This window comes from Quercus suber, unplaced genomic scaffold (assembly GCF_002906115.3).
Source record: "Quercus suber isolate HL8 unplaced genomic scaffold, Cork oak 2.0 scaffold_389, whole genome shotgun sequence".
Lineage (NCBI taxonomy): Eukaryota > Viridiplantae > Streptophyta > Magnoliopsida > Fagales > Fagaceae > Quercus > Quercus suber.
The window spans coordinates 667,299-682,855 of NW_027069841.1; the positions used below are offsets into that span (position 1 = coordinate 667,299).

Genomic DNA, 15,557 nt, shown 5'->3' on the forward strand with positions numbered 1-15,557 from the left:
GTAGAATAAATAAGCAAACAAGAAAAACACATTTAGAAGTGGTTGAAATGATGTCAATGTAATCGAAAAAGTTTGTGATTGAATTATAAGTAAATAAGAGAAAACTCATTAGTAATCCTATAGACGATACATATATTGACGATACATATATTGAGGAAGAGTATATTCTGATGCTAATTTAATACTTTGAAATGCTTGGTGGTGTCATTGAGTAAGAATATGTTGCTAGAGGTGGATATTTTGGTTTCAATTATATAAGAAATAAAGAATAGATGGGAATAGCGGTAAGAGATAGGAGAAGTCACTAACATTTGTGAGTAAGCTCTTATGAGAGTATTTTGTGTCCATAGGATCCATCTAAATGACCCTTTCTTTCTATAATTTCTACGAAAGGTAGATTCCCTCTCTTTCTGTAATGGTAATTGGTAGAGAAAAATATTTCGAACAAGGATTGATCAGTGATGACTCAATGCATGAAATATGAAGTGCGCAAAATCTAGTTTATTTTTCAGTTCAAGAGTACTTATCAAGAATTTCTTTTCTTTTTTCTCCTACTCGTTATATGCTTGTACACAAAGCTTTTTGAAATACTATTAAATGTTTATGTTAAGACATTTCTATATATTTTAGCTCTTTTGCAGGTTACTTTATGTCATTTGTAGTTCTTATTATTGTATCTTAGAAAGGGTCCCAATGTGACCTTTGAATATCTTGTTTTATTTTATCTCATCTCATAATTTCTAGTTCTTTAATTTTATTTCCCTTTTAGGATCTTTTCACAAAAGTCCAATGTGCTTTGTATTTAACTCTGTCAAGATTCACTGGTAATATAAAAAGATGAGAGTGACTCGGAGGGTCTGATAGAGCAGCAGTTTGTAGCATGCATAAGGCATTTAGGATACCATAAGGCCTTGGAAGCTCATTTGATGATATCAAATTAGTTTCTTACTTTTTTTAGGGCAGATAAACTTGGTCCATTTATCCTTGATGAAGTCCCTGATGCAGCTGTGTCTTGAGTTGTAAGTCACATTTTTTTTTTCCTTTTCTTTTTGGTGTGTAACATTATGACTATATATGCTGGTCTTTTCTTCCTCTTCCCTTTCCCCTCTTCTGTATTGTCTTGGTGTTTTAAACTTACTATAATTGTATTATAGAGCTAAAAGATGCTTTGAGTTGGTTAGTTTTTTTCACATTCTTAATGGAAAATCTGCAAAGCAGTGCTAATGATGCTCCATTTTGGACACACTACATGATAGGAATATTTATGTCCAAAATTATTAATTATAATTTATAATATTAATTAAGTAAATAAAGATAGAAAGGACATAATAACACTAATTACAAAATTGTTTCTTGGATTGATAAGTGATGTTGAGCCCTAAAATTTTCATTACATGGTCTGTTTGGTTGGGTGTACAAAGGGGAGGATGGAAAATGAGAATTTTCCCTTGTTTGATTTGGTGGAAAAGAGGGATGATGGAAAAGGGGAGTAGTGAAGTTTTTCACCCGAGCGACTAAAAACCATCCTCCAAAAAAATTAGGAGGAAAAGTAGGGAGAAAATGTTTAATTCATTAAATTTACTATTTTTTCTATTTTTAATTATGATCTAATCTATCATCTCTTGGTATAATAAGCATATAACAGTAGGGTTTTGATTTCCCATGGTCACAAATTATTCTAGTGAGTAGCAAGTGTGTTGATATGAATTTTTTTTTTTTTTTTTTTTCTAATAAACAACAAAAATTCAAAGTTGAATCCAATTTATGAAATTAAAATTCAAGAGAGATCAAAACCCATGACCAATGCATTGGTGCTTATATAATGAAGAGTGTAGTTGATCAATATGAGATATCATCGAAAAAAATTGAAGCCATTATTCAACAAGACTGCTTGGAAAATAGTTGTTGTAATCATTTGTATTGAGGTCCTGTTGTCCTAAAATTTTAAGCACAAACTAGCCTTTAACAAATGCAATGGTTGTTCTGATCCTAGTGTCCTTAAATTTGAAGCAAAAATTAGCTTTCAAGAAAAGTAATTGTTGCTCTTGTTCAAGTTTTGTGGCTTTTGAATTTTGAGCTACGGCCATTTTCCTTTTTGGAAATACTCACTTTTATATATCTAATTAAAAGGGATAGGTTCAAGTTAAAATCTTTGAATATTAAAATACCCCATTATTTAATGCTAATATAGTTATCATTTTTTGACTGCGCACTTGGGAAGTGGAATTCTAGTTTTTAGAAGGCAGATCCCAAATTTTAATGTGATTTCATAGACAATTTCATTAATATAATTGGTCATAGCATATTATTCCTCAAACTTGTTTTCAATATTTTTAGTGGGATTGTAATTCTATTCTTCAATTTTATGTGGACAACATTTGAGGGAATTATAACATAAAATTCATTGATGAACATGATAATAGTGGAGATTAATGCAATACTTATTGAGAAAACACTAGTGTTCAGATGACTCCTTTGGTATAAGAAGAATTTGAAAAATGACACTCATTGTTCCCAAACCTAAGAATCAACAGCCAATAATCTTCTACCTTTGCTTTTCCCCATCTTAATCTTAGTATATCATCTATAATTCTTGTTTAAGATAGGAGGAGCGTTTTATGGAAATGAAAAATTTTCAATTCCAAATACAAATATCACTTTCATCAATGTCACCTTGTCAGTTATACACCAGATTTTCTAGTAATTAAGCATGTTATTGCACATGGTGCTTAGTGCTTACTAAAAAGAATCATAAAACATGAATATAAGAACAAATACTTGCACGTACTAATCCATATATCTCTCAACTTTATACACAAGAATGTAGTTATAAGACTATGCACATCATCCTATATATTTATTAAATCTCGTACTTCATATTACAATGATATAAATGCTTATTTATTTACATCACTTACAAGAAAATTAAAAAACCAGAATCTTTATTTATTTATATCTTGTAATCCAAATTGCAATGAAGAAATGCTCATGAATTACAGAAGGACATACAACTTTGAATTGAGCAACGTTTTAGATTCTCTTGATTTTCTTGATTTTCCTTTGTGTTGGACTCCTGAAATGAAATAATTTTGCTTATTAATGGAAAGAAAATAATGACATGATTGCTGATGTGGCTCAACAAAAGCGTAATTCTCAACAAGTCATTAGCCAAAGTTTCAAAGGGGGAACAAGTTTGAGGCTCGACAAGTTGCTTCTCTGCCCATGGTTTCTTCCTAAATGGAGGACTGTGTTAATTTTCTACCTTGTCTCTAAAATGAGCTTTTTCTTTTTGATTTTTTCCCCTAGTATACCGCCCCATGTAAGCTAGTGCTCAAACTTGTCAACTTATGAAGCATCTAGAAGCATCTACCCTTGCTCTAATGGATGGATTTGTCTATGCCAATATGAATAATATCGGAGGGAATTCCCACAGTATAAAATCAATTATGAACATTATAGTAGTAGAGATTAAAGCAATTATTTGGTGAGAAATCCAAGTGTCTTAACTCCTTTAGCATAAGAAAGATTTGAAAAATGACACTCATTGTTCCCAAACCTAAGAACCAACAACCTATAATCTTCCACCTTTGCCTTTTCCTATCTTTTCCTCTCTAATTACTAGTGTGTCAATTTTTTTTTTTAAATTAATCTTAATGTATCATTTATAATTGGTTTAAGTTAGAAGTAGCTTTTCGTGGAAACGAAACTTTATAATTCCAAATACATATATTACTCCCTTCAATGTCAATTACACCTCATATGTTCTAATTAATTAAGCATGTTATTACACACGGTGCTTCATGCTTACGAAGAAGAATCATAAAATATGAGTATAAGAACGGATGTTTGCACACTCAAATCCATGAATCTCTCAACTTTATACACAAGAATGTAGTCAAGGAGAGCATGCACATCACTTCTTATTTATTTACATCTCTTACTTTGAATTAAAATGACATATATGTTTATTTATTGACATCATTTAGTGCATATTACAATAACATAAATATTTATTCATTTACATCACTTACAAGCAAATTAAAATAACAAAAATATTTTTTTATTTATATTTTGTATAACAAATTGCTTACGAATTACAAAAGGAACATGTGACTTTGAATTGAGCAACATTTAGACTCGATTGATTGTGACTTGCGTTGAACTCCTGAAATGAAATTTGCAATATATAAGCAACTTACAAGAACTCCTGAAATGAAATTTGCAATATATAAGCAACTTACAAGAACGAAACTACTAGAAAAAATGTATTTACAAAATATAAATAAATAAATAAATAAAAGCTTATTATGTTCATTCAATTTTTTGGGAGTCAATACCTTGTTTAGAAACACAATGTTACACAAACAAGATAAAATTCCTCAATGAATTAAATAGGATTAATCTCTTCTTCCCTGCTTTTTCCCTTTGGTTTTTTTTTTTCTCTCTCTCTCTCTCTCTCTTTCTCTCTCTCTCTTCTTTTGCTAGGGAAGGTCCGAAAGGTGGGCAAAAAATTAAGATTTAGAAGACCATTTTACTTTTGGAAATTCAATTTCAAAAGATACTTTTGTTTTTAATTTACTTTAAATCTAATTTGGACAAAGAAGGCTTTGACTTTTTTTATTTAAAAAAGAAAAAAGAAAAAGAAAAAAGCGGGTTTGGGTTCATTAAGAATCATAACCAGCTTTAGGATTAATTTAAATTAGTAGAGAGAGTAGAGATAGAGACTATAATAGTACAAAAATAACAAGAAGACATATATGCCCTTACCTCATCATCTTCTCCTTGTAAATATACGCTGATGTCGTCATCTCTCTCTTATGAACTGCCAATAGCCTCATTGAAATACTCATTGAAATCAATGTTTGGTACATGAGCAATCTTGTGCCTAACTTCTTCTCTGCACTTTCTACTCAACTTAGGACAATCTTCAATCTAAAATTCTCTTAGTGCAGTGAGATCCTGCATCCCCTCTGGTAGAGATGAGAACTCAGGGCAATCTTTAATTCTAAGTGTCTGAAGTGATTTCAGTTGTGGCAACCACTCAGGCAAAGCGGTGAAATTACAACAATCTTCAATCTCTAGGTGCTGTAAAGTGTTGGCAGATGCTTGGAGCCACTGGGGCAAAACCTCCAACTTAGGTAACTTCCCAATTATCATCAATCAGAGGCTTAACTTGAGATCTTGATTCTCTTCTTTATCTGTCAAACTAAGCTCTTCACAATACCAAATTATCAGGTTCCCTAGGGCAATTAGGTGTTTGATACTAAGTGACAAAGAGGTCAAACTTGGACATTCTGCAACACCCAATGTTCGAAGATTGGTGAGGCGTCCCTCCTCCATCCCTTCAAGCACACATTTTAGATTCTCACATTCATACATCCACAAAGATTGAAGAGAATCCAAGCAACCTACTGCCTTCTCCGACAAGCAAGTATGCTTTGTTGTAACAACCAAAAACCTGAAGCTGATTATGTCCCTTATACCTTTGGGCAACCGTTCAAGATTGCTGCAACCACCAAGCAGTAAAGTTTGCAAACTGTGCAGCTTGCAAATGGAATCTAGAAGTTGCTTGATTATGTCATTACTTGATAGGTTGACATATCTCAAATGTTTTAAACTTCCAATAGAACTTGGCAACACCTTAAAGGATGATTTGCTCAGATCAAGCACCCGCAAGTACTTAAATCTTGTGATAGATGCTTCAAATAAGGAAGCAAATTGCTCTGTTTTGAAAATAATAGTCTGGACTTTGCTCAGCTTCTCTAACTGTGTTGTAGCTTCTTGCCTATTCTCCAAAAATGACAGATGACAAACTTCTGCAGCAAAGGTAGACTTCTTGATCACTACCGAACACTCTCCTTTGGCAATTGAGAGTGCAAGGTCATGGACCAAATCATGCATTTTAAAGGAATAACTAAACATATAGTTTTCATCAACATCTTCGAACAAAGATCTTGACATTATTGGGGGATTTGAAGCTAGGTTCTCCTATAAAATAAAATTTACTTGGATTTTTGGAAGTTGGGGGACAATATTGTCCCAATCAATAGTGGAGCGATGAAATTGAAATTTGACTAAAATTGAAGTTTGGATTTTGTCAAATTGACAAACAATGACTCTAATCTAATGGCCTCCATTCATGTCAAGCAATACATGAAATTACTTCATAATGAAACGAGATGACGATAATTCTAGAAACCAATCCTGAATTATCCAAATAAGTATTTACTTTAATCAAAGAATTGCATGCAATCAGTACTACTCACAAAAATGGACGAATATCATCAATTGCATGTCAAACTTGTGAGAGAGAGAGAAACCTTTGCGATCGAACTTGTGGCAGCGCTTAACAAGGTGGACACTGTCCTTGGCAAACTCTTTGAGACGGTTAAGGCGGTTTAGGCAAAAATGTGAGATTCCAATTATACCCATAAAAATACAAAAATCCAAGGGCATTTAAGGCAAATCACCTATTAGCAAATCAATCACCTAAGCATGACCATTTAGTCATAAGTTGACTTAGAGTGGTATTGTTTTCCCCGGTTTGGACCTAGTACACTATCATCATTATTATTTCAATTTGAAATATATGACCTACATATGCGACAAATAGAGATAGTAACTCCTTTGTGTTAATTAAAATAAATGCATTACAAGGAAAAAAAAAGGCTTTCTAATGTTTTGAATGATTTAGAAAAGAAAAAAAAAGAAAAATTAAAAGGGTATAGTTTGTTCTTGTCAAATGTCTAGAAAAATGTGTATATATATATATGACACGTATATTTTACCTAGAATAATTATACATGTCCACAATTTACCATAAAATTGACACATTCTCACAATTCTATTCTATAGCCAATTTGACAAGCAACCTATACTGGCTGCGCTAAGGTCCAACTCATGTGCCCCGGAAATCTATTCAAATTTAAAGTTTACTAAACCAAATAGTGCCTTTTCTTCTCTTAAAGTCAGTTCTAGATACTACATATTATACATTTTTTTTCTTGTATTGATGAATTCTATGCAATATTTCTAGAATAAAAAAAAAATGAATAAACTTACAGGCAGATAATCTGAGGCACCAGATGATCCACAGGCTGTATCAAATCCTCACAACCCGTCAAGCTGCAAGGTGCTTTCTGGCAATTGCAGCGTACTTCCATCGTCTCCAAGCTCTCTCTGGCGCACGCCCTTGATAGGAATGAGAAAGAAAACCCTATACCCACATCACATCGTTAATCACTTTCCCTAAATAAAAATGCTAATGTCTTTTTGATATCCCTTTTATCATTTCTATAGAGATGTATAGAACAATAGATAGACAAGTTTAAATCTTAATTAAGCAGTAGAATTATCTCTCTGACTCTATCTATCTCTTTTTCTCTCTAATTTTCTTTCTTGGATAAAGAATTTTTAGAAAAGAATTGATTTCGATGAGCAGCCATATTTGACTTAGAAATAGAGGAGAGGAAGAAGTAGAAGGTTTGATTTGGTGTTTGGTTATTATGATTTTGCTAGTTTTTGTAAGAGTATGAATTTACTCTTCCCCAATTTATGTATTGTCTCTAGGGTTCCTTGTAAGTTCTCTCTTATTTACTTCTTCTAAATCAAATATCCTTTTTTTTCTTTACCTTGATGTCATCTCAACCACCCCAGAACAAGCTTGTGTTGTTTGCTCATTTATCCCTACCATAAATTATTGTCATTCACTCTTTCAACAATTCTTCATTTCTTTAAAAGTATTAACAAAAGAACATTACAGCCACAGAAAACAAAAAAGCTTCTCATCCTTTTTAAAAAGCCATCAACTGAGGCTAAATAAATTTAAAATTTTTAAAAAAGAAAAAGAAAAAGAAAAAGAAAAAAAAGATCATTTTCCTCTAAACTTACTCATCATTTGTTTCAAATCAAGCATGTTAGAATTTTGTGGTTGAATGATTAGAGGAGTGTTACAATTGTGTGGTTAAATGATTAAATTTATCATTATTTGTGCAGGTAGATACCTGCAATCATTGATTTAATTTGTTAGAAGTGGACGATATGAATTGTTCTCTGATCTAATACATTGAACTGCTAGTTACATTGAACTGCTAGCTGGGAATTCGATTCTAATCCCAATTCCAAGCCAATTGTAATCCATAGTACTAGTATGGATACATATATTCAATTTAAGAGAGAATATCATTAGCCAACATCCCTTATCAACTCAAAGAATGCCCCCTGCACCAGCCAACTTGGGAAAGAAAGGTATCATTCTTTGCATAGTATGTCACAGCTTCTATCTAGCCCCCTCTTTTTGCTTTCAAACAAATAATGAGATTCCACCAAATCTATTCTCAACTAGATTATGTATCGAATAGTTAATTTACTTACACCTAAAGGAAAATGATCCTGCCCCAACAAATTAAAAGAGATTCAGTGGTAGGTGAGACGCAAATTGCACAAAACTTGCTGGCAATTTTAAATACTCAAGGGGCTCCCTACATTGGAAGCACTTGAACAATAGGAGATTGGAAGGGATTCGATATGATTCTAAGGAAAAACAGCACAAACTTGTCAACTTATGAAGCATCTACCCTTGAGCATCTACCCTTGCTTTAATGGATGGATCGATCTATGCCAATATGGATAATATTGGAGGGAATTCCCACAGCATAAATTCAATTCTAAACATTATAGTAGTGGAGATTAAAGCAATTCTTTGGTGAAAAATCCAAGTGTTCTAACTCCTTTAACATAAGAAGAATTTGAAAAACGACACTCATTGTTCCAAAGCCTAAGAACCAACAACATATAATCTTCCACCTTTGCCTTTTCCTATCTTTTCCCCTCTAATTACTAGTGTGTCAATTTTTTTCTAAAATTAATCTTAATGTATCATTTATAATTTTGGTTTAAGTTAGAAGGAGCTTTTTTATGGAAATGAAACATTATAATTCCAAATACAAATATCACTCCCATCAATGGCAATTACACATTATATATTCTAATTAATTAAGCATGTTATTACACATGATGCTTCATGCTTATGAAGAAGAATAAAAAAATATGAATATAAGAACGAATGTTTGCACACACAAATCCATGGATCTCTCAACTTTATACACAAGAATGTAGTCAAGGAGAGTATACACATCACTTTGTAGATATTTACATCTCTTACTTTGAATTAAAATGACATATTTGTTTATTTATTGCCATCATTTACCACAAATTACAATAATATAAACTTTTATTTATTTACATCACTTACTAGCAAATTAAATAACGGAAATATTTATTAATTTACATATTGTAATACAAATTGCAACGAAGAAATGCTTATGAATTATGAAGGAACATGTGACTTTGAATTGAGCAACATTTAGACTCTATTGATTGTGACTTGTGTTGAACTCCTGAAATGAAATTTGCAATATATAGTATATAAGCAACTTACAAGAACGATACTACTAGGAAAAATGTATTTACAAAAGATAAATAAATAGATAAAAACGTATTATGTTCATTCAAGTTTTTGGGTGCCAATACCTTGCTTAGAAACACAATGCTACACAAACAAGATAAAATTCCTCAATAATTAAATAGGATTAATCTCTTCTTCTCTACTTTTTTTTTTTCTTCTTCTTTTGCTGGGGAAGGTCCTAAAGGGTGGGCAAAAAATAAAGATTTAGAAGACCACTTTACTTTTGGACAAAGAGGGCTTTGACTTTTTTAATTAAAAAAAGAAAAAGAAAAAGCGGGTTTGGGTTCATTAAGAATTATAACCTGCTTTAGGATTAATTTAAATCAGTAGAGAGAGTAGAGATAGAGACTATAATAGTACAAAAATAACAAGACATATATGCCCTTACCTCATCATCTTCTCCTTGTAAATATACACTGATGTCATCGTCTCTCTTTGATGAACTTCCACTATCCTCATCGAAATCGTCATCGAAATCAATGTTTGGTACGTGAGCAATCTTGTGCCTAACTTCTTCTCTGCACTTGCTACTCAACTTAGGACAATCTTCAATCTGAAATTCTCTTAGTGCAGTGAGATCTTGCATCCCCTCTGGGAGAGATGAGAACACAGGGCAATATTTAATTCTAAGTGTTTTAAGTGATTTCAGATGTGGCAACCACTCAGGCAAAGCAGTGAAATTACAACAATCTACAATCTCTAGGTGCTGTAAAGTGTTGGCAGATGCTTGGAGCCACTGGGGCAAAACCTCCAACTTAGTTAAATTATCAAACTTCAACAATCGGAGGCTTAACTTGAGATCTTGATTCTCTTCATTATCCGTCAAACTAAGCTCTTCACAATCCTCAATTATCAGGTTCTCTAGGGCAGTTAGGTGTTTGATACTGAGTGACAAAGTGGTCAAACTTGGACATCCTCCAACAATCAATGTTCGAAGATTGGTGAGGCGCCCCTCCTCCATCCCTTCAAACACACATTTTAGATTCTTACAATCACCTATCCCCAAAAATCGAAGAGAATCCAAGCAACCCACTGCCTTCTCCAACAAGCAGGTATGCTTTGTTGTAACAACCAAAAACCTGAGGCAGATTATGTCCGTTATACCTTTGGGCAACTGTTCAAGATTGCTGCAATTACCAAGCAGTAAAGTTTGCAAATTGTGCAGCTTGCAAATGGAATCTAGAAGTTGCTTGATTATGTGATTATCTGATAGGTCAAGATATCTCAAATGTTTCAAACTTCCGATGGAACTTGGCAACACCTCAAAGGATGAATTGATCAGATCAAGCACCCGCAAGTACTTAAATCTTGGGATACATGCTTCAATTAAGGACGCAGGTTGCTCTGTTATGAAAATAATAGTCTGGACTTTGCTCAACTTCTCTAATTGTGTTGTAACTTCTTGCCCATTCTCCAAAAGTGACAGATGACAAACTTTTGCAGCAAGGGTAGACTTCTTGGTCACTACCGAACACTCACCTTTGGCAATTGAGAGTGCAAGATCATGAACCAGATCATGCATTTTAAAGGTATAATCGAGGATATTATTTTGCTGAAAATCTTGAAAAAAAGATCTTGACAGCAACTCCTGGATATACAAGTCACCAACATCTTCTAACTCTTGACTTTCATTAGCAGGGGATTGAAGAATTCCATGTGCCATCCAAAATTGAATCAATAGAAGATTATTGAAGTTATAATCCTTAGGAAAAACAGAACAATATGCAAAACATTGCTTCAAGTGAAATGACAATTGATTGTAACTGAGCTTCAATGCAGGTAAGATGTCACCTTCCTTTTGTTCTAAATTCCATATCTCATTATCTCTAATAGATTTTCACTCATGTTCAGCGACTTTTGAATAAAGTAGGCCAGCTAAAGTACTCACGGCCAATGGAACCCCTTTACATTTTTTGACAATTTCTCTTCCAATATTTAAGAGGTTTGGATATTGATTTTCTTGTCCTACCTTAAATGCCAATTTCACAAACAAAGACATACAGTCCTCTTTGGGTAGACCTTTTAGATTGTATGTGGTAGTAGTGTCCATAATAGTACCAACAGAGCTATTTCGTGTTGTCACTAAGATTTTACTTCCATTGGAACCACCAATTAACAACTCTTCCAATTGAGTCCATTTACTACGATCCTCGTTCCAAACGTCATCCAAGACAAGTAAAAATATCTTGTCTTTTAAAAGTTCTCTTAGTCGACATTGCAATTCATCCACATTTAAATACTCTAAAATTTTCTTATCTTTCAAAAGTTCTTTTAAGCTGTTTGGCAATCCATCCACATCGAAATTCTCATCAATCCTATAAATTGCAGATTTAAGTATATCTTTTATCAACCTTCTAACATTAAAATCCTCAGAAACACACACCCACATTCTCAATTGAAAATGACTAACTACCTGTTCATCATCAAAAGACAACTTGGCAAGTGTGGTTTTCCCCAAACCTCCAATCCCAACAATAGGAATTACACTGACATTTCTGCTAGCATCTATCTGCATCAAAAGATCCATGATATTTTCTTTGTCATCACCCCTACCGATGACATTAGAAGGATTAACGAAGGAGTGGGTCATGTCCCTCCTGTTCATTGTTGTCTTCTCATCTTCAGGTCGCACGGCAAGATCGAATTCGTCTTTAAGAGCTGCAATATCATCTAACTTCTCCCTAACACCCTTGATTTTATGTGCCATTTCAAAACGGAATACAAGTGGATTAGAACCAGAAAAGAAAAATCGCACCTTTTTGCGAGAGCTCCCGTTTATCTTCATTACATCCTTCTGCAATACTCGATACTGAAATTCATCCAGCACATTCTCGGCATCAATAAGGACATCTTTAAGCTCCCTTAGCCAAGTCCTTAGCCTCTCGTTGTTTGCTTGCTTCTCCTCAGCATCAAACAGCACGGCTTTAATGGCTAAGACTCTGCGCCCTATCTTTTTCAGATCACCTTTGACGCCCCATGCCGAGCTGATCTCTTGGAAAGTACGGGATCCAAGCAGCTCCAGGACCTTCACTGCGATGCCATAGCCAATTTCAGCCATGTTCTTGAGCTGGTGCAACAGAAAGTACTGGAAAGGAAGTAAATGAAAATATATATGAGTGCTCTCTTGCTGGGTTGGAAATGGAAACTCAGATTTACAGATTCAGATCTAGGGTTTGACTTTGGGAGATGGATTCAGATGGTGTTTGGTTGCAGGGGAGAATGGAGGCTCGGGTGGAGCGAAGACTTTGAGAGTGCCAGAGCACTGTACTGGGGAAAAAAAAAAAAAATACAACGTTGAAGATATAATAATGCTTCTACAGTGGACCATAATTTAAATAATAATAATATTTTGCTTAAATTACAAAATACACCTTTTAGTATTATCTAAAATTCAATTCAATCTTGTATTGTTAATTTTATTCAATTCGACTCTTAAGTTTTAATTTTATTCAATTTAGTCCTCTATTAGAGTTCATTGGAATTGCACTCTTAATGACTCCTAAAACAACCTAGTTTTATATTTTTGTTGATTTCTTACATTAATAATCCGTAAAATTAATAAATAATATTTTTGAAAAAAAAATTTAAATAATAGAAATTAATATTTGGGATTTAGAAAATAATTAAACTAACGAAGAAAGAACACACAAAAAAGAAGAAGAAGAAATTAAAAAAGAAATGCCTTATTTCTGTAGCTTCTACTATTGGAATGTAGGTAGTGAGAAATTTTTATACAAGTTGTTCATTAGTACATAATTCACCAGCAAAAAGGCAGCCAACAGAACAAATAAATAAATAAATAAAAAGGAAAATAAAATGACCACCACGAACGGAAACTTTTTAGCCACTACTAAGAAATTTACGGTGGCCGTATAATTATTGTTAAGGCAGAGGGTCATCGCAAGTTCCACAAGACACTCGTAGGTTTTAAACAATGGCATAAACGAGATTCAACATTCTTTGAAGTTTGAAGTGGCTCTCAGTAGACAATTTAAATAATAGAAATTATTGCATGGTAATTGAGGCAAAAATATGAACGTTCTATGATGAGCATCACACTAAAGATAGTGTAAGAAATATTGTCATAAACAAGATTACTCTCCTGCACATTACATTGCACTACCCTCTGTTACGTGCCATATTAAGGTAGAAATTGACTAGTTTGTATATAGTTAGTAAAACACGGTACGCATATATTACGGTAAACATACCGACAATACAATTTGATATCTTTCAATAGAAGTATGTTTTTTTTTTTGAAAGGGAAATATAATTGCATTGCAAAGAGAAAAGAGATTACAAAGAGTGTAACCTGCCAAGCAGGGATTTAGAGCAGCATGTCTGCATTTACAAATGAAATTAGAAAAGGAGGAGTGACCCCCTTCCACAGCTGATGAGAACCGTTCCTGCTGGCAAATTGTGCAAGCTCGTGAGCTGCATAATTGAAGGCCCGGTTCAGGTGCCTAAAAGAGCAGAAAGAAAAAGAAGATTGGGCCTGAACAATGTCCTGAATAATGTGCCCAAATGGAGTCCCAAAGGCAGAATCATTTACAGCATTGATCACATTGAGTGCATCACTTTCAAACATCACACGGGTGAGCTGCAGATCTTGGGCCAGCAAAACACCTTGTTCCAATGCTATGACTTCCACTAATTCTGCAGGAAAATGAGATTGGAGAGGTTTACAAAGGGCAGCGATTGTTTCACCCTTGCAGTCTCTGATGATGACTCCAATGCTAGAGGTTCCGTCAAGGTTTGATGAGGCCCCATCCACATTAATCTTGAAAACACCAGGAGGAGGGGGAGACCAACAGCTAGAGAGGGTCAGCCTAGGAGTGGAAAGGACATTAGTTGCTGCATCAGAAAAATCTTCAATAGAACTTCTTGCCATCTGCCAAACCTACAAGGGGGTTGAACATATGCCTTCATGGGTAGATCTATTTCTATTATACCAGATTGCCCAAGCAACAGTAAAGAACAATTCTAAATCTTGAGAAGATTTGTGTGCAAGGATGAATAGGGCTAAGTCAGAAAAAAACCAAAAATTCCTTTGGATCAGTTGCAGTCCATCAGCCCAAAGACTCCAAACCCGAATAGCAAACTCACAGTATAATAAAGCATGATGAATAGATTCGAGTTCCCCATCGCAAATTGGGCATTTGTTGCTAGTGTTGATGCCACGAGAGCACAGTTTTTCCTTAGTGGGCAGCCCGTTGACAGAAGCTCTCCAGGCAAAGATTTTAATCTTGGCCGGAAGGTTGAGGAGCCATAAACGCTTCCAAAGGGGTTTGAGAGGATCCCCTAATGAGCTTTCCACTTCTTCTTTTTCTTCGACCAAGCGGTGGGCAAAATGGTAGGCACTTTTAACGGTGAACTCACCCTTCTTATTCCCCATCCATATTTATTTGTCTTCAGGCAAACTTCGGCTGAGAGGGATCCTTAGGATTGTTTCAGCTTCAAAGGGCAGGAAGGTTGTATTTATAACTTCAGCTCTCCACCATTTTGTGTTCGGGTCAATGAGGGATGAGACCATGGGGAAGGTTAGGAGATTGTTTGGGGGGGTTATGACCTTGTGTGTGGTGGGGGTGGGGAGCCATTTGTCATCCCATATGTGAACTTTTTTGCCATTGCCAACATGCCACTGAGTTCCCATTCTAATGACCCCAAGGCTGTGAAAAATGCTTCTCCAAGAATAAGATGGGTTAGAGCCAAGTGTTGCAGTAAGGATGTCACCGAAAGGGAAATATCGAGCTTTGAGGACCCGGGCAATAAGAGAGTTTGGATTTGTTAGGATTCGCCAAGCTTGCTTTGCCAACATGGCTAAATTAAAAGCTTGCAAGTTGCGGAAGCCCATACCTCCATTAGTCTTAGAAGAGCACATTCGCTTCCAACCAACCCAAGCCATTTTAGATTCTTGATGCTTTTGGCCCCACCAAAAATTCCTCATCATGCTTTCAAGATCTTCACAAAGTCCCTGGGGAAGCTGAAAACAGCTCATAGTGTAGGTAGGGATCGCTTGGGCTACCGCCTTAATTAGGATTTCCTTTCCCCCCATAGAAAGTAACTTGCCCTTCCATCCAGCTAGTTTTTG

The 15,557-nt window shown here is 34.6% G+C and overlaps 1 protein-coding gene and 1 pseudogene across 1 annotated transcript in view; both read right to left on the reverse strand.

Moving 5' to 3' along the window:
• Positions 1 to 2,802: 2,802 nt before the first annotated feature.
• The window catches only part of LOC112003746 (disease resistance protein RGA2), a 38,395-nt gene continuing 25,640 nt past the window's right edge, over positions 2,803 to 15,557 (reverse strand). The window contains exon 3 of the transcript XR_010623996.1: positions 2,803 to 3,073. The gene's annotated coding sequence lies outside the window, so the exon portion shown is untranslated. The remainder of the gene's footprint in view (positions 3,074 to 15,557) is intronic.
• LOC112003728 (putative disease resistance protein RGA4) lies at positions 8,588 to 12,740 on the reverse strand (annotated as a pseudogene).